Genomic DNA, 26,697 nt, shown 5'->3' on the forward strand with positions numbered 1-26,697 from the left:
GAGGCCAGCTAGTAGTTGCTGTGCGAGTAAACCTCACTCCCCTGATCTCAATAGGCGCTCTAGCGACAGACGCTAGAGGCTGCAGTCTTTAGCCTCCTTGTTAGCGCGCCCGACTCTCACGCCGGAGACCGGGTTCGAGGCCCGCTCGGAGCGGGGCGAGTAGGACCCGGGTGTAAGGAGGTTACACCAGTTAGATATGTGGTTCCCAAACCTGTCCTGAAAGCAGGTGAAGGTGATTTACTACTACAAAGAACCGGCTTTACTGATGAGATGCGCATAACAATATCATGCGATATATCGCCCAGCCCTATACTGAACTAATGAGTTGAATCAGGTTTGTTTGATTAGGAAAAACAACGAAAACATGCAGTGTTGGTGGTCCTACAGGGCAGGTTTGGGAACCACTGTGATGCATCGCCCAGCCCTATTTAACATTCTCAAAAACATTTGGACAGATTGAACTCCAAACAAATGTACGTGGCGCCTTCAACAGATCAGTCAACAGAGCAACAATATCTGAAAAATTTCTGGAAAAATTTCAATAGTACCCCACCATCTAACAAAGCCTGAATTCAGAATAAATGTTCCTCCAATGAATCACTATACACGACTAAATCGTCCAAGTAAACTGCGCACCCCTCAAGCCCAGCTACCACTTGATTCATTAACCGTTGAAATGTGGCCTGAGCATTTCGCAGTCCAAAACTCATCACATTATAGGAATATGCCCCATCTGGGGTAATAAAAGAGGCGATTTCATGATCATGTTCGGCCAATATCCTTTTAACAAGTCAAACTTGCTAATGTATTTCGATGTACCCACCCGATCCACACAATCTTCTATACGTGGGAGCAGAAACTAATATGGCTTTGTAATTGCATTTAATTTTCTATAGTCTGTACAGAATCAACAGTGTTAAAAAAAAGCTCTGTTAAAAAACGGAAAAAGTGCTGGAAATTAATTACCAATTAATTACCAGCACTTTTTCCGTTATTGTACGGGCACTTCCGTAAACCTTGAAACGGATATTTCCATAGATTTACATGAGTTTTTCTGTACCATTGACGGACATTTCCGTCAAACCTAAAATGGAAAATTCCGTATTTTCTGTACTATTCACGGATAATCCTTATACAGAAATTTCTATTTTTATAGAATTTTTATAGCATATATTTTGGTAGCAAACAATTCAAGAACGATATATGCATATTGAACAAGTTTTATTTTTGTAAAAAATTTCATGTAAACATTCTTAAAACGCAATCAATGGGTAAAGATTGATATATACAGACAGACACACACACACACACACACACAATTAAACAATGTGCAAAGCACCATAAAAAAGTGCTTGTATTGTGGAAAAAGTTAAGACATTAAACAAACATGGGAGAATTGAAAAAAAAGAAAAGAAAACATGAGCAGGTACTTGCACAATATTGGTGTTGTACCAAATAGCTCACAAAATTATTTTTAAAAAATGAAAAAAAAAAACCTTCATAATCTGTGAAAGTCAAGATTCAAAACATTTTCAAATGCAATACGAAAAGAATATGATACAATACAGAAACAAACAAAATGGAATGAAGATAAGGCTTCTGCTTTTATCCTTAAAAATTGCTTTAGACTTCTAGTCAATAGAGTGAAATGTTTGGACACGTGCAGAATGGATGCAAATTGAATACCACACAAGTCCTCTGGAGGAAACGTCCAACCCAGTGTAGAATCCAGCGCACTGCACCCAAAAAAAGGATGGATTAAGCAAATTGAAGAAGATCTGAAGATCCAGCGGCTTGACCCACAGCAAGGCACGATTAGTCGCCACAGTTCGAAAAGCATAGAGACAAGTGATCAAATGAGTTTGAAATCCTGCGGCACCCACAGCAGCATACTGGATGCGAGGTCGTCCTCCCCAAGATGCCAGCTAGGGATTAAAGAAGAGTGAAATGTTAGTGTTGATGCCATTTTTCTGTAAGAGAACACAATATTACATAAAGCGTAAGCTCACCCCAAAATTTTAATTGTAATTACTCACACGCACGTTGTTCCACACGTCCTCACAAGAGTTACATTCATCTTTAGAACAAAAATGAAGATCTTTTTGAGGAACTCTGAGAGATTTCTGTCCTTCCATTGACAGCTTAGGCAACTACCACTTTCAAGTTTCAGAAAGGTATAGACACAAATGTAATCCATGTGACTCCAGTGGTTTAACCCCAAATTTATAAAGTAAATGGTAAATGGTAAATGGACTGCATTTATATAGCGCCTTCATAGACCTAATGGCCACCAAAGCGCTTTACATTTGCCTCACATTCACCCATTCATACACTCATTCACACACCGGTGTCAGCCATGCAAGGCGCCATCCAGCTCGTCGGGAGCAGCTGGGGTTAGGTGTCTTGCTCATGGACACCTCGACACTTGGTCAGGTGGAACCGAGGATAGACAACCCACATGAACCACTGAGCCACTGCCGCCCTGAGTGGCACAAATGTTTTGTTGCTAGAATCTTATCGCATCACATTTGGATAGGACTGAAACACTGAGTTAATTTTATGATGATCTTACTATCTTTCTGGAGCTTGAAAGTGGTAGTTGTAAGCAGAGGGAGAGAACACTCTCAGATTTCATTAAAGGGACAGTTCACTTTAATTATTCAAATTATTTTTCGATATGTTTTATCTTATCTCAAGGGCACACAAGATGTAGGTGTCTTTGTTTCCACAGTATTTTCAATTTTGACATTTTTAGGTCAAACCGTTCTTGTCTGTCAGTCATATAATGCAGGTTTATGGGGTTCACCCTGGGTCCACCTCAAAGAGCATGCACAGAGAAGTCCAAATTAAACATGATTTAATGACTCGTAAATGTAAGTACACATTGATGGCCTAAGACACGAAACAAGCGGTTTGTGTGAGAAAACGAACAGTATTTATATCGTTTTTACCTTGTGTAATTACATAGTCACGTCCAACTGATCTGAAGGCACGGGCGCTTTGGTCTGCGCATGCGGCGGAAGTGATCTCTCTCGCGTGTACGTCACTCATTGCTTTCACAGATTTCAGAAGTTTTACCTTTCACTGTGAAGATCTAAATATCGAAATCGTCTTCCATTGTGATTTCCTGTATATCTAAATATGTTTAGATCTTCACAGTGAAAGGTAAAACTTCCGAAATCTCTGTGTAAACAATGAGTGACATGCTCGCGCGAGATCACTTCCGGCGCACTTGCGCAGACTGAAGCGCCCGTGCCGTCAGATCACTTGGACGTGGTTGTGGTTTCAAGAGGTAAAACCGATATAAATACTGTTCGTTTTCTCATACAAACCGCTCGTTTCCTGTCTTAGGCCATCAATGTGTACTTACATTTACGAGTCATTAAATCATGTTTAATCTGGACTTCTCTGTGCTGCTCTTTGAGGTGGTGACCATTTACCTGCATTATATGACTGACAGACAAGAACGGTTTGACTTAAATATATCAAAATTGAAAATACTGTGGAAACAAAGACACCTACATCTTGAATGTCCTTGAGGTAAGCTAAAACATATCAAAAAATAATTTCAAAGTGAACTATCCCTTTAAGATCTTAACAACATAAAAAACGCTCATTTTTCGGTATGTTCAGTTAAAGTTCTATTTTGAGATTGACAAAAGCTTGAAACTTTACCTGGTTTTTCGAAGTTGTTCATACAGGAACTTCAGCAGTTTGAGGAATGTGTAGACGTTTGGTTTCCTTCATCTCAGCCTTTTCAACCTTCGTTCAGGATTTCTGCACAGGAAAGTTGGATATGAAAAAAAATGAAGAAAACGGATATGTTTTTAGCTACAAAAGAAATTAAATGAAGTAAAATGAACTACAAAGTATCATGTAGACCTGGTTGAGGTTGAAAAACAATTGTACAGTATTTTACATTCACTAAATTATCAACTATAAACAAATTATCAGCCATCCCTAATTCTCTCAAATTCAAACACTGTTTAAAAAATGCTAAGACTTGTTTCCAGTGGACTCCAATGGCATATCATGTCAGCTTGTCTGCATGCTCAACTATAGGCTACATTCTAATATGTTTCATTATTTTCAACTAAATAAACAGAATCACAATAACATGTTCTATAAATAATTTAATTAAAAAAGTGTTGCTTACCTTTATATGAACTCCAGGATAAGTGCCATTTTCTTCAGGTTTTTTGCATCTCACTGCCTCAATAGGATAGGAGATGCGGTCAATAAACTATTGAATGACAACAACCCTGAATGTCCACCACCTTAAACAGAAAAAGATATTACAAAATGAAAAACCTAACACGATCACTTAAAAAAAAAAAAACGCTTTAAACATAGTTGTTTAAATCTTCCCTATACAATTTGTATTTCTACTGACCATGTAAACATGGTCTTTGAAGGGGGTATTCAGCAACCAACTTTTTTATATTTTTTTGTATTCAGCAACCAACAGACTTTATTTTTCAGACTTTAAATTCAAATGTGTTTTGCCAGTATTGAACATTCATAAAAATCATAATGCTAATAAAACAAAATACAAACCCATAAGAAGCATGCAGATGGTGCTTGGGATGTAAACTACAGCAGAAAAGTCCTGTTAATAGATAAGAAAACAACAGAAATATTATGAAATAAACAAATGAGGAGGGAAAGAATGACTAACATTACAGGCAGAAGTTTAGATAATAGCGGTCATGCTAAATGTAAATTAATCTTTCATTATTTGGGGTTTAAAGTCGTGTGTGTCATCTAAAACAAAAACATGAAGTCTAACGTAAACATAACGTTAACTTACCTCATTTTGCAGAAAAGGTGCTGGTGTTTTCCTAGATCCAGCTGTACCGGTTAAGTTACTGCATATTCACACACAGTCTCTTCACGTTGTGTCTTCATGCCTTTCAAATCAAGCAAGTCTTAATGGCGTTTACTTTTCTTGACGATTCCTCTGGTAGCTTTTGTTTGAAGGCATTAAATTGCTCTAATAGAACTGACCTTTATCACAACTGGTTAACGGATGCGCTCGGCAAGAAATAAACCGCATCACGACAAATAAAAGTAAATAAGCCCATTACTACAAGGACACTACAATCGAGAACCTCCACGAGTCTTAACTAACTCTTTCAATGTGTGATGATATGCATAAAATGATAAACGTGACGGCTCCGACATTCATTTTCCTAACATGCCAGATGGTAACTAAAAATAACGTTACGTTAACAGCTTTTTTGAAATTTAGCAAAACATAATTTTCGTTTTTAAGTTTAAGTTTTACCACATGAGTGTCAGAATGGCTTCCACACACCCGAAATCCGGCTTTAAAAAGAAACTTTGCCCGCGGTCATCTGCGTGTGTAATGGCGGTTGTATCCTAAACTTTTCGCGCCGGCAGGATCTTGTTCCCACAATGCAACGCGTAATTCAAAATAAGGGTAAAAGACCTGTAAAAGACAAATACGGAAAAAAATCCTTCAAATTTATATGGTACATTGTACCGTTTTTTTTACGTATTTTTTTACAGTGTAGATGTCCCATCCTTTTTCTTTACTAACAAACAAGGAGATAACCAACTTGAGAGTGATTGAATGGCTAGATTATTAACAATCAAATACTCAACCTCCAACTCCAGTTGTTTCCTTTTCTCCCACGGTACTCTATAAAAGCGCTGACATATCTGAGGGGAATCACCTATGTCAATATAATGCTGTAGTACATGCGTCTGTGAAGAGACATCAGAAAACAAGGACGAATGTTTCTGAATTAACATCTTTCAGTAGGAAGATGTTCCAGAAATGCTGAAAAATCTCTCAAAGTTTCAGAATTACTTAACTGAGGACACAGAACACAGTCTTCAGGTTCAACGGCCTCCTTATAATCAATCAAAGGCCCATCCATTGATGAGCTCTGATCTGGACAAAGCAACCGACTCTTTTTCGTGAAATGTCCGTCCTTCCCGCACATAATAAGACTTTAGCAAATTCATGTGACATACCCGAGTTTTAGTTCTTCTCTCTGGAGTACTGATGACATAATTTTCACCAGATTCTCATCATAAAATGACATAAGGACCGGCAAACTTAGCTTTAAACGGATATGAAACCACAGGCAACAAGCCCAATACCTGATCACCCACACAAAAAGAACGAGGTTCCATTCCACGATCATATAAACATTTCATTTTTGATTGTGCCTGTTCCAGGTTCACCTTCACCAATTTTACCACTTCAAAAAGTCGTCTTTTAAAACCATCCACATATTCTGTCAACTTTTTCGGTGGTTCAGTAGGCACAGATCCATCTCACAAAACTGCTAACGGCCCACGAACGATATGCCCAAAAACGAGTTCATTAGGGCTAAACCCAGTGCTCTCCTGAGTCACTTCTCTTGCCGTTAAGATAAGCCAGGGGAAACCATCCTGCAAGTCTCGATCCAACTCCGTATGTACGAACGTAATAAGGACTTAAGTGACTGATGAAAGCGTTCTAACGCAACCTGACTTTGCGGATGATAAGACGTTGATGTATTAATTTTAATATTAAGTTGACGTGAAACTTCCTCAAACACAATGGAAGTAAAATTAGTACCCTGATCTGATTGTATGATTTTAGGTATTCCAAAAACTGACATAAATTGAGACAATGCTTTAAACACTGATTTTGCCGTGATTGACCTTAACTCGAAGGCACCCAGCCAGCACAGTCATGTGGGGCACACATGGGTTTGACCTGGGCTATCTAACTGGGACCCAGCCAGTTTTGCTCCCCGTTTCCATGAAGGCCCCACATGGGTTTGCCCAGATGAACTGAACACTGCTCAGTGTGCACACTACAGGCTGTTAAATGTAACACATATCAGTGTTGGTGTTAATGAGATAATTAAGTGATTGAATAATGATTGAGCATTATTGATGAACACCTGCTGTTAACAAACAGAATCACCGAAGGACAAAATCACAAATTGTAAGCCACCGTTATGGCGATCAGTGTTTGCTTTAGTTGGACTCTTCACCCTTACACTTTCACTTTAAATTTTGTTTGTCTGATGTTATTGATATTGATATAAAGTGTGATCTGATAGTGTTGGTTATGTTTTGGCATAATCATGCTGTGATTTGAGAAATGAAACTTATTGAGATTATCTGGTTCAACTTGTTAGCAACAGATTTGTGATTACACAGCAAATGACTATCAGTATTTTTTTAACCCAAAAAATTTCATAAACATTGTTCTGATCAAAACACTTTCAAATTAATTTATTTAGAAACACAGAAATCAATAATCAGTCTGTGAATCTCAACAATGGTGACAATAATAATCCACATTGCAGTGGCTGCCAACAATCACAACTCATTAATGGCTCCCATCATGCATTGCGGTATGAATAAATTATGATCTGTATTGTCTATTTAATTTACTTTTCCTAATTGAATATTCTGCTCGTCACCATTGTTGAGATCCATTGACTGAATCTTGATATCTGGGTGTACCTAAAAGAAGGAGTTTTTAAACAACTTGTAAGAAATCCTTAATATGATATCTAAAATTCTGGATATTTATACAGAATCACAGTTATGCTGTAACCAACAGCATAAACCACTAAACATAAGGTTCAAATGATGACAGTCATTATATAACCAACACCATTACATCACTTTTTTTCCCATCTGGCAGTTATGATTCAGAAACAACAGCCAAACAAAATCTAAAGTTAGTTTACTAAAGTAAGACTTTTTATCTAAAGTTGGCTTACAATTTTCTCAATTCAATTCTGCTTTAGGTGCCTTCAATAATGCTCAATCATAATTAAATCACATAATTATCTTATTAACTCCAACACTGATATGTGTTACATTTAACAGCCTGTAGTGTGTGCACTGCACAGTGTTCATTTCATCTGGGCAAACCCATGTAGGGCCTACTTGGAAACCAGGAGCAAAACTGGCTGGGTCCCAGTTAGATATGTGATTGCCCAGGTCAAACCCATGTGGGCCCCACATGGCTGTGCTGGCTGGGCAGGATACCGCGTAACCTGACACATAGTGGTCAGCAAATACTCACTGCCAGATTTAGAACAGGGCAAAGGTCCAACACAGTCCATTATGAGGTGATTAAACGGTTCACACACAGCAGGAATCAGCCGCAAAGGAATTGGCTTTGGATTTTGGTTAGGCTTACCCATCACCTGACACGTATTACACAATCGTATATATATATTTGGACACATCACGTTTTAGGCGAGGCCAAAAGAAATCACGCATAACACGGTTGCAAGATATCCAGATAAGACATCATGAGCGAGTTTTAGTACATTTGAACGAAACAGCGTTGGAATTACTACTTAGACCTCAGATTCCTTCAGGAACGCCTTGGCTTGAGGTGTCCATTTTCTTAATAGTCAATTTTCAGCAGCCATATCACCCTGTAGCCCAAGACTGGTTGCCCACTGAAGCTAAGCAGGGCTGAGCCTGGTTAGTACCTGGATGGGAGACCTTCTGAGAAAGCCAGGTTGCTGCTGGAAGAGGTGTTAGAGAGGCCAGCAGGGGGCGCTCACCCTGTGGTCTGTGTGGGTCCTAATTCCCCAGTATAGTAATGGGGATACTATACTGTCAAAGAGCACCGTCCTTTGGATGAGACGTTAAACCGAGGTCCTGACTCTCTGTGGTCATTAAAAATCCCAGGATGTCTTTCGTAAGAGTAGGGGTGTAACCCCGGGATCCTGGCCAAATTTGCCCAGTGTCCTCTGTCCATCATGGCCTCCTAATCATCCCCATATATACCAATTGGCTTCATCACTGTCTCCTCTCCACCAGTAAGCTGGTGTGTGGTGAGCGTTCTGGCGCACTATGGCTGTCGTCGCATCATCCAGGTGGATGCTGCACACTGGTGGTGGTTGAGGAGATTCCCCCCTCTATGTAAAGCGCTTTGAGTGCCGAGAAAAGCGCTATATAAATGTAATGAATTATTATTATTATTATTATTATTATTAATAAAATTCCCCCACGAACAAAATACCCCTGTGCCACACTCTCGTCGGTCATTACCTATGAAAAGAGAACATCCAGAGTGGAATCTGCCTTTTGTTCCTTCATCAACTCACCCGGAGACACAGAGAGAAGAGTATGTGACCACAGGATACCTTCATTTGCCCTAGACAGTTCCGCCCTCTTTGTAGCTGCAGCTGCTTGACTAGCCGCACGCGTAACCGCACATGCTGAAAAAACATTAGATAAACTCTGCACATCCTCATCACTATTCCCAGTAAAAATAGGTTTTGACAAAACAATCAAAGGCAAGGACACATCACTCCAAACCTGCCCCCCAGCCAGATTGTCACAGAAATTCCTTGTACTGGAAGAGCTGGTCTCACACCCAATTCAACTTCACCTTGAATTAAATGGGAATACAAAACAACCGTATGTAAAGGTACAGACATTTTAGTCATACCTATTCCACAAATCAACAATGACTCTCCAGTAAATGTGTCACTCGAGAAAGGCAACACCGATCTCAGGATAAACAAAACCGAAGCGCCGGTGTCGCGTAAAATTTTCACCGGAACCTTCTCACCCTGCGGAAGTGACACAAAACCATCAGAAAGAACAGGTAAAAACTCAACATTTGAACAACCAGGTTTGTTAATCTCTTCAACCTCTGACGTGAAGCAAGCAGCCAATGCCGACGGCTTGGACACACTATAGCGGTTTCGATCTTTTGCTTTAAGTATAGGGCAATCCTTTTTCTAGTGACCATGACCGAGACAATAGTTACAAATTAAAACGAAATCGGGTTTAGACACTTCAGGGTGGTGGAGAAATCCTTCCTCAAGTGGAGGAGTTTAAGTATCTTGGGGTTTTGTTCACGAGTGAGGGAAGGATGGAACGGGAGATTGACAGACGGATCGGTGCAGCTTCAGCAGCAATGCGGTCGATGTACCGGTCTGTTGTGGTGAAGAAGGAGCTGAGCTGTAAGGCAAAGCTCTCGATTTACCGGTCAATCTACGTTCCTACTCTCACCTATGGTCATGAGCTTTGGGTCATGACCGAAAGGACAAGATCCCGGATACAGGCGGACGAAATGAGCTTTCTCCACAGGGTGGCTGGGCGATCCCTTAGAGATAGGGTGAGAAGCTCGGTCACTCGGGAGGAGCTCAGAGTAGAGCCGCTGCTCCTCCACATCGAGAGGGGTCAGCTGAGGTGGCTCGGGCATCTGTTCCGGATGCCTCCTGGACGCCTCCCTGGGGAGGTGTTCCGGGCACGTCCCACTGGGCGGAGGCCCCGGGGAAGACCTAGGACACGCTGGAAAGACTATGTCTCCCGGCTGGCCTGGGAACGCCTCGGTGTCCCCCCAGAAGAGCTGGAGGAAGTGTCTAGGAAGAGGGAAGTCTTGGCATCTCTGCTTAGACTGCTGCCCCCGCGACCCGGCCCCGGATGAAGTGGAAGAAGATGGATGGATGGGTTTAGACACATTTGAAGTCTGCTTCGACGGTGAGAACTTTTTCCCTGTGCATTAATTTTCCAAGTGGCCAACATCAAAGCAGGATCTATGTATCAACTCATATTCATCTGCTAAAACTGCTGCCTCAGCCGCTGTAGACACCTTACTCTCTGCAATATAAACAGCCATTTGACTTGGCAGCGTGCTCTTAAACTGCTCCAAAACATGCAAATTATACGACTCCACCGTAGATGCATTACACCAATGTGTAAAACACAATCCTAATTCATGTGCCACATCTACATGTGTTTGACCAGAACATTTCCTCAAACCACGAAATTTCTGGTGATATGCATCTGGAAACATTTCATATGCTTTAAGAACCGCACTTTTCACCTTCTTCATCAGACCAGCTCAAAGCAGAATAAGCTCTTTGCGCCTTACCCATCAGAACACATTGTAACATCACTGCGTGTTCTGTTTCAGGCAATTTTTGTTTGTCCGCCACCCATTTAAATAACACAAAAAAGTATCTACATATTCCTCATCAAACAAAGCCATCAACCGCAAATTTGCTGCCACATTAAAACTAGAAGACAAATCACTCTCTATCGCATCATGTAGATCACCTTCACGCCACATCTTTACCTTACCTTCTTTCATAAGATCAAGACTCTAGGCGTTTCTCAATGTCAAGGAAGGATCCTCGGAAGCCGGAATTTATCAGCGAACATATCGGCTCAAATTTGCTGAGGGGATTTAAAGCTGTTCCCTTTTACTGGTGATTAACTTTTCAATTTTTACCTCATATAGCCTAACGTTATAGCCTTTTTTGTTGGTCACATATTTTACCATTGCATGTGTTTTAACAGCTAGATCATGTTGCTATGGAGGTAGTTCTGTTCACTCCGGTAATATAATCGTTTTTGAATGAATAAAGTCCTTTTTAAATCAATATTTTGTGTCAAATTATTGATTTATTTAGTAGGTAGCCGTGTTATAAGTGGGAAAATGTATAGCGAGGCGGTTGTTACAGCGAATACAACCCCTTCAGGCTGATTCAATCAATACCCCTCTGCTTTAGAGTTTGCGAAGTTGTATTCACTATAACAACGGCCTGGTTATACATTATCCCTTATACTTTATTTATTTATTTATTTCTATGAGGACTGACAAGACAAAATAAGGACTGTCAAGTGTATTTAAACAGTGCAGTACACCAGCACAATGATTTTTGCAGCGCCGAAGCGGACCTTTCACTGATGTAATGACGCAATGACGTGCACTTGCTAGCCTGTTCCATTTACGTGTTCTCCGAATGCTAAAGGACCCTTGCCTAGCCTCTGAAGGAAATGACTTGGAAGGACCCGTCCTGCCAAGGAAGTATCCTTGACATTGAGAAACACCTTCTGTGTTGTTCCATGTCTAATTTTCTTTTTTCTAAAACCTGCTGTGCAAACACAGTCTCCTGTTCTAGTTTTATTTTCTCAATTCCATCTGAAACGCCATTTTACGCTGTTCCATATGGAGAAGAACTAATTCTTTTTGCTGCTCAAATGACAACGTTACCGATGGCATAGTTCCCGGTTCTTCAACCAACTCCGCTACAAACTACATAATTCCTTCATTTACAAGTGCAATTTTTAAATCCGTTCGAATACTCTCTTTTCATTTTTTATCATTCGTGGAAAGACTAATCATATCATAATGCGCTGCCATTTCAAACAACTGATCCTTCGTCAATAAATTTAACCCCTGCTCAGACAGACTTTCAATAAAACCTTGTGTAGCTCTAATATTAATATACATAAAAAAAAAACAGCTGAATTGTCTACTTACAGTTGGGGCGAATTCCCTCTGGACTTTGATCTCTTATATCTGCTGTAAAAAAATAAAAAAATAAAACAACCATGAAGTTGTTCAATGCTTTAACTCACAGTTTAGGGCTGGGCGATATATCGCACGATATTGAATGCGCATCTAATCAGTAAAGCCGGTTCCTTGATTAGTAGTAAATCACCTTCACCTGCTTTCAGATGGAGCGACATTTACTACAAAGAGCCGTAGATCACTGACAAGCTGAGCCATATCGCGTTAATATCGAGGACATATCGATAGCGATATTTAATGCGATATGGCTCAGCTGGTCAGTGATCTACGGCTCTTCATCACGACAAAATCTCCCGTGTTAAACTAACACACCTGGGAGTGTATATAAGTCCGCACTCAAGAGTGTTAAAGTTAATGAGATAATTAAGTGATTAAATGAGTGATGATTGAGCATTATTGAAGACACCTAAAGCAGAATCACAAGGAAAAAATCTAAAATTTTAAGCCACCGTTATGGAGATCAGTGTTGGCTTTAGTTGGGCTCTTGACCCTTTTAATATAAATTTTATACTTTTTTTTGCTGTTGCATCTGAGTTAATCCTGTCAGATGAACAAAGATAAATAATTATAAAAAGATGTTTGTAGCACACTTGAAGGAATGAACAAGCGTGTGAATGGTTGGGTTCTTTTTATTCAGCCAGCGTCATTCGCAACAGCTCCGTGCAACACAGTACAACATAACTCTACGCTTTAAATCTCGTCATAACCTCGCGTGAACATCACTCTACACTTATAATCTCGTCTAGGTTTTTCCTCTGGCTTACCGCCACCCACTGGACACATCTCACAACGCTGTATACCACGAATATAAGTGCATACTGACTAATTAAATAAACACCATTAATAAAATAACTGAAATAACAAAAAAACATTACACAGGGGGGTGGGTCTAGCTTTTAACTCACAATTATCTTATAACAATTATTAAATTACATATATTCTATCAATGTATATTCTAGATTTCCCCACATGTTGGTCATATAATGACTTTCATCATTTAAAATTTATGTCTGTGAATTATTTTGTTGGTTACTGCATAAGTGAGATTCTGCATAAACATCCAGAATGTTAAATATAATATAATGGATTTCTCAAAAGTGTTTTTTTTTTTTTTTAAATCATCTTTAAGGCACACACAGACCTCAAGATTCAGTCAATGCTTCTCAACAACGGTGACGAGTAGAATATTCAAGTAGGAAAAGTAAATTACGTAGACAATTCAGATCATAATTTATTCATACCGCAATGCATGATGGGAGACATTAATGAGTTGTGATTGGTGGTAACATGTCACCACAGTTGAGATAGACAGGCTGATTATTGATCTCTGTGTTTCTGAATAAAGATGACCGCGATTTGATCAGATTAAATATTTTAGGTTATAAGTAAAATACAGATATGCAGCAGAACCACAAAACTGTAGCTAAAAAGTTAACCAAATCGTCTGAATAAGTTTCATTTTACAGATCATTGCATGATTATGTCAAAACATAACTATCAGATCACAATTGCCTTTGTTCATTTGACTGTTTTAAGTCAATATCAACAGGCAAACAAAATTTAAAGAGAAGATATAAGGGTCAAGAGCCCAACTAAAGCAAACACTGATCTCCATAACGGTGACTTACAATTTGTGATTTTGTCCTTCAGCGATTCTGCTTGTGATCATCAGGTGTCTTCAATAATGCTCAATCATCACTAAATTAATCACTTAATTATCTAAATAACAGTTTAATTTAACACTCGTATCGTCCATTTGAAAGCAGGTGAAGGTGATTTACTACTAATCAAGGAACCGACTTTACTGATTAGATGCGCATAACAATATCGTGCGATATATCGCACAGCCCTACGATGAAGCGAGTCAAGCAGAACCTCACCACACACGACTCTTAATATAAACGTTTCTGAATGATAATTTGCTAAATTTTTTACTTTATACACGTTTGTTTAAAACAATAGCATCTGACTGGCAACAATAGCAACTGACTGGCTACTAATGTTATACTCAAACAGCGTTGGCAAATTTACGTTCTTGATCAAATCGAAAATAACGTCATAAAACATGTATACATGAAAAATACATTTACAACATTAGCACTTATACAAAATTCATGTTTGTACACATTTGCCATAGACACAAAATAGCATAACTAATAGCCTAGTGGCAATAAAGCTAGTGCTGGCATTTGAAAAAAATAAAACACGAGGCTACGTCTGGAATTATACATGCAAATACATTTAAAATGATTAAGTCTTAGGCTACTTACAGGTTGTGGCCCAACAACTGCTGCCTCTGGTTTTAAAATCAGAACTGCTTCATGTTTTAGTAACAGTTTCTTGTTGAATCCGGTGTTGAATTTGTGGAGATTCTGGAAGCTGTCTTCCATAAAATGCGCAGCACAGAGAGCTAGATTACCATCGTCACTTTCAGAAACATAATCAAACATAAATTGTATCCATTGTTGACGAAGTACAGCGTCCGTGGGAAGTTCGAAGACATAAGACCTGACAGCTGGATGAACAACACACTCGACGAGCTGGAGCTGCAGAAATATGAGCATGCCCTTTTCTGCTTATTCCAGAGGGAGGGTTGATGCAAATGTATGGGTTAGTGACGTACCATAACCCAGCTGTAGTCCCAATCCAGTCGTTTTTGTAGGCAATTAAACTTCCTGATTTTTAAAAGATGATATCTCTGCTTACACTGAACTTTCAGCGCTGCAACTTTGCAGATACTGTTCATGCACCAACAGCAACATTACACGCTATTTAAAATCAAAAAAGTGAAATCGCAGTCAACCCCCCCTTTAAATGCTTAATAATTTTACATTTGCCGCTTTCGCTTTGTTTTTTTTTTTAAATGACAAGTTGTGTGTTAAAATAATTTACACAATTATTGTGTTAAATTTGACACAACATGTGCAGTCCCTGAACATACTCACCACATGTGTTAAAATTCTACACATGATCTCTCATTTTAACACATCTCTTTTTGCAGTGTAAGGGCCAATCCCAATTCTACCCCTTACCCCTTCACTTTCCCCTTCCCCTCCGTTTTGCGCGTCCACGTGAAGGGGTAGGGCTGTCCCAATTCTCTTTTGGTTGGAGGGGGAGGGCTAGGGTGAAGGGCCAGATAGCCCTTCAAACGAAGATTTTTCGGGAGCACACTTCAAACGAAGGGGTATGAGAAGTGTCACTGCTAACCCAGGCTGGCTGCCCAAGCGACAAAGGAGACCCATAAATTTAAGTATTTGTGGCTTTAATAAGTATTGTAACGACAAATAATGATTTGCTTTATGTTACATTCAATATTGTGTTCATATTTACGGTCATTTTCTTCACAGAAACGTTTGTAAAAAAAAAATCGCTAAAATTACTGTAGTTTGCTAACGATAGTCCCGCAACATATTTTCGTCGTCTCCGTTGTTTCCTGCGAACTTCACAAGATAAATGCAAGAAAATAGCTGTAACCCACGCGACTGAGATAACTGCAGCTGTCGACGGCATAAACATCCGCGCATCTCCTGTGACGTAGGCGCTAGCGACGACTTATAATGACGTTTAACTGAGGCGTAGTGGTGTCCCATTTCTTAGGGGAATATTTTCACCCCTACGCATTGCCACTCTGTTTCAAGGGTCAAGGGGAAGGCGAAGGGGTAGGGCTAGGGGAAAGTGAAGGGGTAAGGGGTAGAATTGGGATTGGCCCTAAGTGTTATAACCCCTCTCAGTTTAATTTTAGTGCAGTTTTTTTAGTAGAGAAGAGAAGAGAAAGTGTTAGTACTACTGAATCGAGTGCTGCCGAAATGCAGATACATCTTCAGCAGTTTCTTGAAGGTGGCTACTGACTCAAAAGCTCTGGTTGAGTTAGGCAGATCATTCCACCAGCAGGGAACAGTCATGGTAAAGGTCCGAGATAAAGATTTTGTGCCTCTTTGAGATGGTACCACAAGACGATAGCAGAGCGCAAGTTTCTGGATAGCACATTAGTCTGAAGTAATGAGTTTAGGTAAGAGGGAGCAGTGCCAGTGGTTGTTCTGTAGGCAAACGTCAGTGCCTTGAATTTAATGCGAGCGGCAACTGGCAACCAGTGTAATTTTGTGAGGAGAGGAGTGACGACGAGTACTCTCTTTGGCTCATTAAAGACTACTCTGGCTGCAGCATTCTAGGTTTAGGTCTGTTTCTAGTTCTGTTGAAAGTCTGTTTCTAGGTTTAACAGAGCAAGCTGGAAGACCAGCCAGGAGAGCATTACAATAGTCCAGTCTGGATAGAACAAGCGCATGGACAAGGAGTTGTGTAGTTAGGAAGGACCTGATCCTCCTAATGTTGTGTAAGGTAAATCTGCAGGACCGGGCAGTTCTAGCAATGTGGTCTGAATTTCAACTGATCATCCATCACAACCCCAAGGTTCCTAGCTGACCTTGAAGGAGTTATGGATGATGAGCCTACCTGAATGGAGAAGTAGTGATGAAGTGTTGGGTTGGCCGGGACCAGCTCTGTCTTCGCAAGGTTTAGTCGAAGGTCCTTCATCCAGCCAGAAATGTCTGTCAGGCAGGCTGAGATACGAGCAGCTACCGTCGGATCGTCAGGCTGCAATGAATCACCGATTCATGTTTCATCATTAGCCATATTTCTGAATCACCGATCCTAGTAATGACATGTAGTGGTCCAAGCACTGAGCCCTGAGGCACCCCAGTAGCTCGATGTCGGGTCTTAGATGCCACACCTCTCCACGACACCCTAAAGAACCTACCTGAGAGGTAAGACTCGAACCATTGGAGTGCAGAGCCCGAGATGCCCTTCATCTTTAGGATCGACAGTAGGATCTGCTGGGTAACTGTGTTAAAAGCAGCAGACAGATCCAGCAGGATGAGGACTGAGGATCTGGAAGCTGCTCTTGCCAGTCTCAGAGCTTCAGTAACCAAGAGCAGGGCAGTCTCAGTTGAGTGTCCGCTTTTGAAACCAGACTGATTATTGTCCAAGAGGTTGTTCTGTGTAAGAAATGAGTAGATCTGGTTGAAAACAACTCGTTCAAGTGTTTTCGCGAAAAAAAATGGAAGAAGAGATACCGGTCTGTAACTTGTTAGATGTGCTGGATCTAGTTTGGGTTTCTTGAGCAGTGGGGTTACTCGAGCCTGCTTAAAACCAGTACCAGTGTGAAGAGAGGTGTTGATGATGTGGGTACAACTGAGGAAGAAATGGCTTGAAGTAGATTAGTGTGGATAGGATCAAGTGGACAGGTAGTAGGGCGATTGGAAATGAGTTTACAGACTTCTGCCTCTGAAAATAGAGAAAAGGAGGGTAGAAGGTGTGTGCGTTTGTTGGTAAAATGTTTGTCTTAGTTTGTGGATTGGTAAATTGGCCGCTGATGGTGGTTGTTTTTTTATGAAGAATGTGGCAAAGTCGTCAGCTTTTAGGGTTGATGAAGAAAGATGAGAAGGAGAGAAGAAGATTTTGAAAAGCATGCAAGGGTCAGAAAATTTTGTTGTGCTAGTAAGCCATTTTAGCAGTAGAGATATTAGCAGAGGAGGGATTGATAAAGACTTAGGTCTGTCGGATCTGTCGATTTGTGCCACTTCCTCTCTGCACCCCTGAGTTTAGTACGATGTTCGTGGAGAATATCAGATAACCAGGGGGCAGAGGGTGTGGCACGGGCTGACCTGGAGGAAAGGGGACAGAAGTTGTCCAAGCTGGATGTTAAAGTGGAGAAAAGAGTATCAGTTGCACTGTTAGTATCTAGTGTTGAGAGCTGATCAGGTGGAGGAAGTGTGGATGAGACCAAAGAGGATAGGCGAGAGGGTGAAAGTGAGCGTAGGATCCGCCGAAAGGTGACCTGTGGAGGAGTGTGTGTTGCGTTCTGAGGCAGGTTGAGGTTGAAAGAGAGGAGGAAGAGATCTGAGGTGTGCAGTGGAGTGACCAGTGTATGGTCTGTAGAGCAGTAGCTCGTGTAGATAAGGTCCAATTGGTTACCTGGTTTGTGAGTAGCCACAGTAGATACTCGTTTGAGGTCGAATGATGCAGGCAGGGTGTGGAAATCGGCAGCCTGAGGCTTGGATGTTGAAGTCTCCAAGAATTACAAGAGGAGTACCATCTTCAGGGAAGGATGAGAGTAGCACGTCAAGCTCCTCCAAGAAACTGCCAAGTTGACCTGGGGGACGATATACAACTACGAAATGGATTTTAATAGGACTAGTGATGGTTATTGAATGTGATTCAAATGAGATGTTGTCAAATAGAGGTGATAAAGGATCAAATTTCCAGTCATTTGAGATGAGCAGACCAGTACCACCACCCCTTCCGGTCAGGCGGGGGGTGTATGAGAAAGTGAAGTTAGTGGAGAGGGCAGGTGTGACACTAGCTACGTTTACATGGACACAATCGGAATGAAATCAATACAACTGATGAATCTGATCAAGGTGTTTACATGAAGGATAAATAAAGTTTGATGTGTAAATTTTGTTTATACGTCACAAGATTCAAATTGGAATTGATTTTTTGACATGCGCACACTGCACGAATATGCTAATGTTGGCGCATAACTATTCTCCCCTATTGGTTCTGTATTTGTTTTAAACAACAGACCTAATATTTATCCGTCTCTGGTCATGATTTGCCGTGCTGATTGTATTTATCAGGCAGTAAAACCCAAAACCCAAAAGTCGTGTGTGGATGAGAATGTAAAACAAGCACTGGCGGGATGTTGTCCTTCTCCACTTCACACACACTGAGTGAAATTAGATTTTTTTTAATAACGAAACACTCATTTATATGACACTTTATTCAACAGGAAGAACGGCTCGTTCCGTGCGTAATATGTCATTACGCTATTTTAACGTCATTGCACATGCGCAGTCCTTTTAGTTTCGGTTTTCAATCCGATCAAGTGTTTACATGTACTCTCGCTCGGATTACAAAAGGAGTAAACCACTCCTTTCAATCCGATCGAAATTCTAATCGGATCGATTAAGGTGTTTACATGAAGGTTTTTTAGTCCGATTGAGCCGTCAATCCGATTATAAGGGTCCGTGAAAACGCAGCTACTGTCCTTTGGTCTGATCCAGGTCTCAGTCAGGGCCAATAGACTGAGACCTGAATGACTTGAAAAAGATGTAATGAAATCAGCTTTGTTAACAGTGGACTGGCCAGAGACCAATAGGAAAAGAGAATAAAGTATTAGAAGACACAGGAAGGGTATGGAGGTTGTACCCTTCCTGTGTCTTCCTGTGTCAATGCATTGTTGAGATGCATTGACTGAATCTTGATGTCTGTGTGTGCTTAAAAGAAAGTTAAAAAAATTCTTTATATTATATTATAAATGTTGCTCCATCTGAAAGCAGGTGAACGTGATTTACTACTAATCAAGGAACCGGCTTTACTGATGAAATGCGCATAACAATGTGATGCGATGCATTTTGGACTTTGGACATTTTGGAAATCAAGAATCAGCATAATAGTCCAGTCATTTTATGAAAAAAGGTTGAACAAATTGCAACAGAAGCAAACTCAGCTGATTTTATGTCCTCAATATGTCCTGAGTAAGGAAAAAAAGCCCTGAAGAATCCCATTAGGAGAACGTTTAGAAAAAGACCCAAATATATCCCATTAATTCGCCTATTCATTCTTTTTCTCACGTGAATAGGGTAAAAAAAGTTTAACCTTTAGATATCATCATGAAAATCACTCAGTTGATTACTTACATCAAGACGAACAAAAATGTATTACAAGTTTTTCGAAATTGTTTGTTAACATGGACAAATGGTGTATAATCTAATTACATATGTGCTAATTTGCATAATTACCCAAACAGATCTAAACATTGGGTATAGCAGGTGAAAATGTTTTTTTTTTTAATCTTGTTGACAGTAACAAGTAAAAGACTTAACAGTAAAACAATAACAGATACTGTTCATGCACATAGTATGGAGCTAGGATTGTGTCTTTATTAAATGCGAGAAAATAACTGATCTGAGAGACAAAAAATGTTTGAGAGAAAAAGTTATCACACTGATAGAATAAAAGCATTTCTTGATGCTTTTAAAACTCAAGCAAACTTGAGTTTAATATGGGGTTGACTGCGATTTCACTTTTTTCATTTTAAATAGTGTGTAATGTTGCTGTTGGTGCATGAACAGTATGCACTACCATAAAGACACAACCCTAGCACCATAAACTCCCAGGAGAGTTAATTTCGTTAATAACCTGCTTCTGACACACTACAGCAAATACTGTAATATACTTTTTTTGGGAGGTGAAAATATTAACGTGTGTAAAACCTAACGTGTCTAAATATTTACAGATTAATGTCAAAAATCAAATTACATAATCTATGGAAGAAAAAAAAGTAGAATTAACTTACTCTTAGGACGTTCCAAACTTATACTTCGCCGTCGATGTTTCTCTGGGAGAAAAAAAAGGCACATGTTTGTGATTTAGGTCAGTCAATTCAAAATTATTTTCTAAAAAGTAACGCTGTAGGCTACAATAAATCGTCATCATTCTTCATTATCTTTCCTATAATTTTCAAAGTCTGTGATTATTTGCATGATTTGACATTTAACTTACTTGGACCTAATCCCCGTCCTCTTTTCTCATAATGCATTGGGAAGTCTAAACGAAACCAAGCACACCATCAAATAAACACCCAAAATACAGAACACATATCTGAATACAACACAAATCTGTAGATTTTAAATGTCACGTGAGAAAATGCAGTGAGAAAGTTATTTGGGTTACGTTACGTTCGAGGCCATATTATCCTGCACTAGTTGCAAGTGCGATAAACAGCAGTTAAAAAGCAGTGATTTGTTAGGCTGGCGAATTAAATACATCTGTCGTCGATTTCTAACTTGTTTCTTACCCATCCTGGTAGTTCTTAGATATAACTCTGCTGAAATCAAAAGGAAAAAGTTTCAGGGACGTAATATGATCCGTTGAACACTCCGTTCCATGAAACATCGACTGTGTTTCACTTTATACTGCAATATTTTATGCCTAATGTTTCATACAGTCAATGGCCTATACAGATTAACCATATGAATAAAATACAATTCATATTGAGGACACACTGCCTGTATGTATGCGACTTCAAATTACACACTGAAGTTTCGAAACCTTTTATGAACCTTTCGAATCACTGATTCGGAGCTTGTTTCAAACTACCAAAGTCACGTGATTTCAGTAAACGAGGCTTAGTTCACGTCATAACTGTTTCGATGCCCTGAAGAGACTGCTCTTCATAAGCTATTGGTAAATAAGGTCAAAGAGATTTCTTTTAAGCTTATTCATCGATATCATCCTGCTAAAACGTTCACAAGTGTCAAAAATTAAACTAAATAAAGGCCTAGATGTAAACTGTACTTTTTTTTTTATTCACAACCAGAGACTGCCTTAGGCCTACAACTTTTTTGGCATTGTGATCATACTAGAAAACTTTGGCAAGAGATTTTCCAATTCATTGTAAACTATATATATATATATATATATATATATATATATATATATATATATATATATATAAAGACTTTGAGCTTTACTTCAAGGATGTTCTGTTTGGGTTTTTCATTTTTTGAGAAAGCAATTTAAGAATACTTTTTTTATTTTTCAGTAACTTACTGAATTATGAAACTTATTTATTTTGCTTGCAAAATATTTTATCCACAATTGTAAAACTATGAAAGTTACCCCCAATTTTTCTCACTTTCAAGAAGATGTTAAGATTTATATCAGAACCTTACCTCTTGTAACAAAAATATGTATCAATCCTTGAACCGCTTTTGTTTGTGATTTAAAGCTTTTCACTTCTGTTTTATGTAAATAAATGTTTAATGTGCTTCCGTATTTCTCTCTCTCTCTCTCTCTCTCTCTCTCTCTCTCTCTCTCTTTTTTTTTTAAAGGACGTACTGTTTGTCTGTAATATACAAAAAGCTAAATTTAATGAGTATTTTATTATTAATCTATTATTTCTCTTTGCAAAATTTCACTTTCAAAAAATCCAATGGTTCACCGCTGAGAACCATTGAACCACTGAAACCCCTCAGGGGTTTTACCTGATCTCTGATCAGTTTTAGGCTATACATTTGTAGACTGAATAAATAAAAAAATTTAAAAAACTTTAATAGTGTCTTGTTTAGCTGAGTCATCCATGGAACAAACAAATCAAGCTCTGAAATAAGATGATTTGTTCATTGCATTTTACAGATTTTAATTTCAATATACAATTTTATAAGGTGTTTTATGCATGTTTGGCCTGAGTTTCTGGATCCATTCACACCACTGACCAGCAGATGTCACCAGCGAAGCGAATCAATGAATCATTTTTTTTGGGAGCAATTGGTTCTTTTGATTCGCGAACCGGTTCTTTCGGACAGTTCGTTTCAATGAGCCTGTTAAAAAAACGGTTCTCGAGTTATTTTATGTCCAACGTAATGACGTCATTACTATCATGCCGGCGGAGAAAAAAATACATTCACAAGTTATTTGTAGTCATAACTTTTTTAACCATCGTCATCATCATCGTCTTGGTTAAGTTTCTGACATTTACGTTTTGCAAGTGAACCTAAGGCACCTTTTGTGCAAATGCGGATGTTTTACATGTTTTACATTATTTTATTTTTTATGATTTATTATTAAACATTACAATGTGGTAATAATAATAAAAAAAGTTTTTAGGGTAACAAAAATTACAATGCAATACATTGTTCAAAAGGGACAAAAAGAATGATAGAGATAAAGTTTTAAATAATTAATCACTAAAAAAACAAAGTTAGTTGCGCTTCGCGCTTGATACTTGCATTTCAGATCATTAAAATAGGGCCCTAGGTGTCACCACTAATGCTCATCAATCAATCACTTAATCAATCACTAAATCTTATCAACTTCAGCACTGCTTTAATGTTCATTTTAACATCCTGTAGTGCGGACACATTTGAAGAGTGTTAATTTAACACTGGGGATTCTGCTGTGTAGAAACTTCAAATATCATCACACTCACATCTTTTATCCTGATGCTTCATTGAGAAACACTGTGTGAACCATCAGCACAATCCAGGTGCCGTCCATCATTCATCTGCACAATGTCCTCAAACATCTGTAGAAGATCATCAGGAGAGCCGTTTCCCTGAAGACTGAAGTGTCTGTTACAGCATATCTGAATGATTTTCTGTAGGATGTCGTGTCGTGAGCACCATGGTGTGTTGATAAACCCGCTCAGAGAAAGAGTCCAGCACCTTCTCCACACACCCTTGAGTTTGTGACGAAACACTTTTCGTTGCCTGAGGAACATGATCATGTGATCTTCTGGATAAAGATTCGTTTAAGCCCAATCATTTTCTATACCTAGGTTTCCATCCTTTTGAATGGAAATAAATGTAGTTAATTTGTATGGCGCAAACTATGGTGTACTGACAGTAAAAATCAGTGACACACTTCTAGGTAATTAAATGTACAGGGCTATGAAAACGTAACTCCTTCTTTTTTGTGTCCTGTGATCTCCATTACTCCGCAGCTCTTACACTCACGCACACACACCTACAGATAGTGACATAATTGCACTTTATTTTGCTGTAATTGCTGCTATTTTTAGGTGTTTTTGTTGTTATTTGAGTTTTTTTTTTAGGTCTTTAACTAGATATAAAAGACCAAAATTAAATTACCAATTAAACCACATTTTTAAATCTTCTTTTTTATGTGTCCACTTACAATCGAAACAAGACATTGTGCTTTTGGAGCACGTCTATAAACTTAAATAAATCTCAGCAAATACTATTCTCCCATTTCTCCCACTTCGACCCGGGTTCGAATCCACTGTGAGACACCAATGTGTCCCTGAGCAAGACACTTAACCCCTAGTTAACCCCTGACATATATAGCGATTGTAAGTCGCTTTGAATAAAAACGTCAGCTAAATGAATAAATATAAATGTAATGTAAATTTGTATTCATTGCATTTTGTGAATTTTACTGTTTTGAAGATGTGGGAGAGAGAGAGACTTTAGGAGACTTTGTGATAAGTTAGATGGCATGAGAGAATCTACCGTATGATGTAGTGAGACTGAAAGTATATGCAGTGTATAGTTTTCACCAGGATTGGAAATACATTCCATTGTTAATGGGAACCACGTTTTTGTGGTAATATGGGTACAACACACTAACTACATGAACTACTGTAACACAATCTAGCATTATCTACACTATATTTTTTTGTAAAACAATTTCATACCACATGATAGCACGCTATTCTCCCTCGTGCTCTCCTCATTCTTCCTCGTTTACCTTTGCCTTCATTCTTCCCTTCACCTTAAAGGTGCCATCTGTAAAAATTGAGGTTAAAATATCCCAAAAATGAGCTACACGCATCAAAAGAATGAGAAGAAATAAGGTTGATGATGTCATTAAAAAAATAGTGCTGCCGAGATATTAACCTGAATTAGCATGTTAAATTACTAGCCCCGGCCCGGCAGGTGTCGTAATACCAGTTTCGGCCATGGGAGGCGGTATGCGGGCGGGCAACATTACCGCCAGCCAAACTGCAGTACACGAGTAAGTCGCGCGGCTTGTGTGTACTTGAACCTGATGTCAGTCGTGTGGAAATACAGCCCGCTACTAAATTTCAGTTCAGGGATGAGTTAAATAAATGATTGGTCGATATTATGCATGAGGAATACATTTTGGTAAGTTGTAACATATCTTTCAACAGTGTTCGTGTTCTTTTACCATTAGCTAGTAGAGATGATCGGTTCACGTGCGCTAGGGATCTGTCGTGTAAAGCGCCAATACTGCATTTATTGTTTGAATTGCGTAATAAAATGAACAGAATCTGAGAGCTGAGATCGGTCTCCGTGTCCTTTTATGTGCATGACAAAATGGATGTGTGGCGTGAGAGTGTGTGAAAAGTGTTGTGAGAGTTGGCAGCTCTGAAAGACGCTAGCTTGGTCCACATCAGGGAATGCTGTCTGTCAAATTAATTCAAACTAATGATAAAAATGTAATATTAACAAAACGAATATCATAAAACTAGAAATAATAGCCTGGGCTTTAATTTTCCCATATCGTCGAAATGCACCGACTTGTTTATGAGACGGCCTATATAATTTAGTATTGAGATGTTGTTCATTTAGTCTCTAATCTCTGAAAATCTCCAAATGATCCACGTGAAACTGCGGCCTTCCAACCTTTTACTATCATCTCAATTGATTTGATTAATATGCGCGAGGGAGACAGAGCAACACAGCGCTCGCCCGTGTTGTTTGAAGACATGAGTGCACGTGGCCGTGGAGGTATTTCTGGAGGTATACTGCCCCCATCTGGTATGGAATATGGTGTATGATTTGATTTTAAATGCCAGAGGGCACTGTTGTGGAAATTTTAATCTCACATGTATTAATTGTTCTCCCTTATCAAGAGTGGAGCTAGGCACCAGAGGACCGGCCGGGTCAGGGGTCATCTTAGACTGGGAGGGGTTGAGGGGGTTAGTAAATCTAACCTGGCATCATGAATCCTATAACTTTGTGGAAATTTACAGAGAAGGCTCGGCTTGCAGTAAATAACCTTGGGGAGGGCTATTTAGTCTTCACCCCGGCCTGTGTTCTGGGCGTCACTCCACTTCGCAGTGATCTGTGTTGGTGATTGAGCCTTATTGTTCTTGCAAGAATAATAAACCTTTCCCTTTATTAATTTGACTCAGAGTGTCTCTTACGAAGTGATGTCTGTTTATTGAATTTTTGCCTTAACAATTGGTGTCAGAAGAATGGGATTCCTTGGAAGTGCCTTCTGGACCTGAGAGCGGACGGTGTTTGGCCACCTGGACTGAGCAGTTCCAGCTCTACCTCGTAAGCTTGAGAGAGAGGGGCCGACCGCTATCAGGCCCAGGAGAGGCTCCACTGGAATCAAAAAGAACCCGAGGCACAGAGAAAAGACATCCTGGTAAGACACAGCTAAATTCATTTTATATTGGGTATATAATTGAGAGGAACTGTACTGGCTGGGGTCTATTTCGGTGGTTGCGAATAAGAGAGTAGTCCAAGATTAATTGAGACCTGTTGGCAGGTCAAGAAATTTCATATGGACACTGAGTTTTCGTAAATCTGAAATTAATTGACATTTGTCAGGTCAGAGATTTCGCCCAGATTACGGTCCGAGATCACTTGAGAGCTGAAAGCAGGTCAAGAGATTTCAGGTGGGCTCTAATCTGTGGGGTAATTGAAGATCTGCAGCGGGGTCAAAAGATTTCCAGTAGATAAAGCGCTGGTAGTGCACCTTGACCGATCTTGGGTTAAGAGATCGGATCTGTTGGAGACGTCCGACAGATTATTAGACGCGTCGAAGGAAAATCCACAGGGGAAATAGAAACAGCCAGTATGGGGAAA

The 26,697-nt window shown here is 39.5% G+C and overlaps 4 long non-coding RNA genes across 4 annotated transcripts in view; all 4 read right to left on the reverse strand.

Annotated features, from left to right (window-relative positions):
• Nucleotides 1–24,727, reverse strand: part of LOC148981910 (uncharacterized) — a 75,932-nt gene extending 51,205 nt beyond the window's left edge. Inside the window, exon 1 of the long non-coding RNA XR_016155320.1 lies at nucleotides 24,629–24,727. This is a non-coding gene — a long non-coding RNA (uncharacterized LOC148981910). The remainder of the gene's footprint in view (nucleotides 1–24,628) is intronic.
• Nucleotides 1,292–4,206, reverse strand: LOC148981917 (uncharacterized). Its single transcript, XR_016155328.1, has 3 exons — nucleotides 4,157–4,206; nucleotides 3,676–3,777; nucleotides 1,292–1,925 (listed from the first exon to the last, which is right to left on the reverse strand). It is a non-coding gene; the product is annotated as an uncharacterized LOC148981917 (long non-coding RNA).
• On the reverse strand, nucleotides 16,790–19,471 carry LOC148981918 (uncharacterized). The gene is made up of 3 exons (XR_016155325.1): nucleotides 18,305–19,471; nucleotides 17,088–17,325; nucleotides 16,790–16,924 (listed from the first exon to the last, which is right to left on the reverse strand). It is a non-coding gene; the product is annotated as an uncharacterized LOC148981918 (long non-coding RNA).
• On the reverse strand, nucleotides 20,690–21,397 carry LOC148981919 (uncharacterized). Its single transcript, XR_016155331.1, has 3 exons — nucleotides 21,192–21,397; nucleotides 20,897–20,941; nucleotides 20,690–20,732 (listed from the first exon to the last, which is right to left on the reverse strand). It is a non-coding gene; the product is annotated as an uncharacterized LOC148981919 (long non-coding RNA).
• Nucleotides 24,728–26,697: the final 1,970 nt, after the last annotated feature.

This window comes from Pimephales promelas, chromosome 3, assembly GCF_988280905.1.
Source record: "Pimephales promelas chromosome 3, fPimPro1.hap1.1, whole genome shotgun sequence".
NCBI classification, from domain to species: domain Eukaryota; kingdom Metazoa; phylum Chordata; class Actinopteri; order Cypriniformes; family Leuciscidae; genus Pimephales; species Pimephales promelas.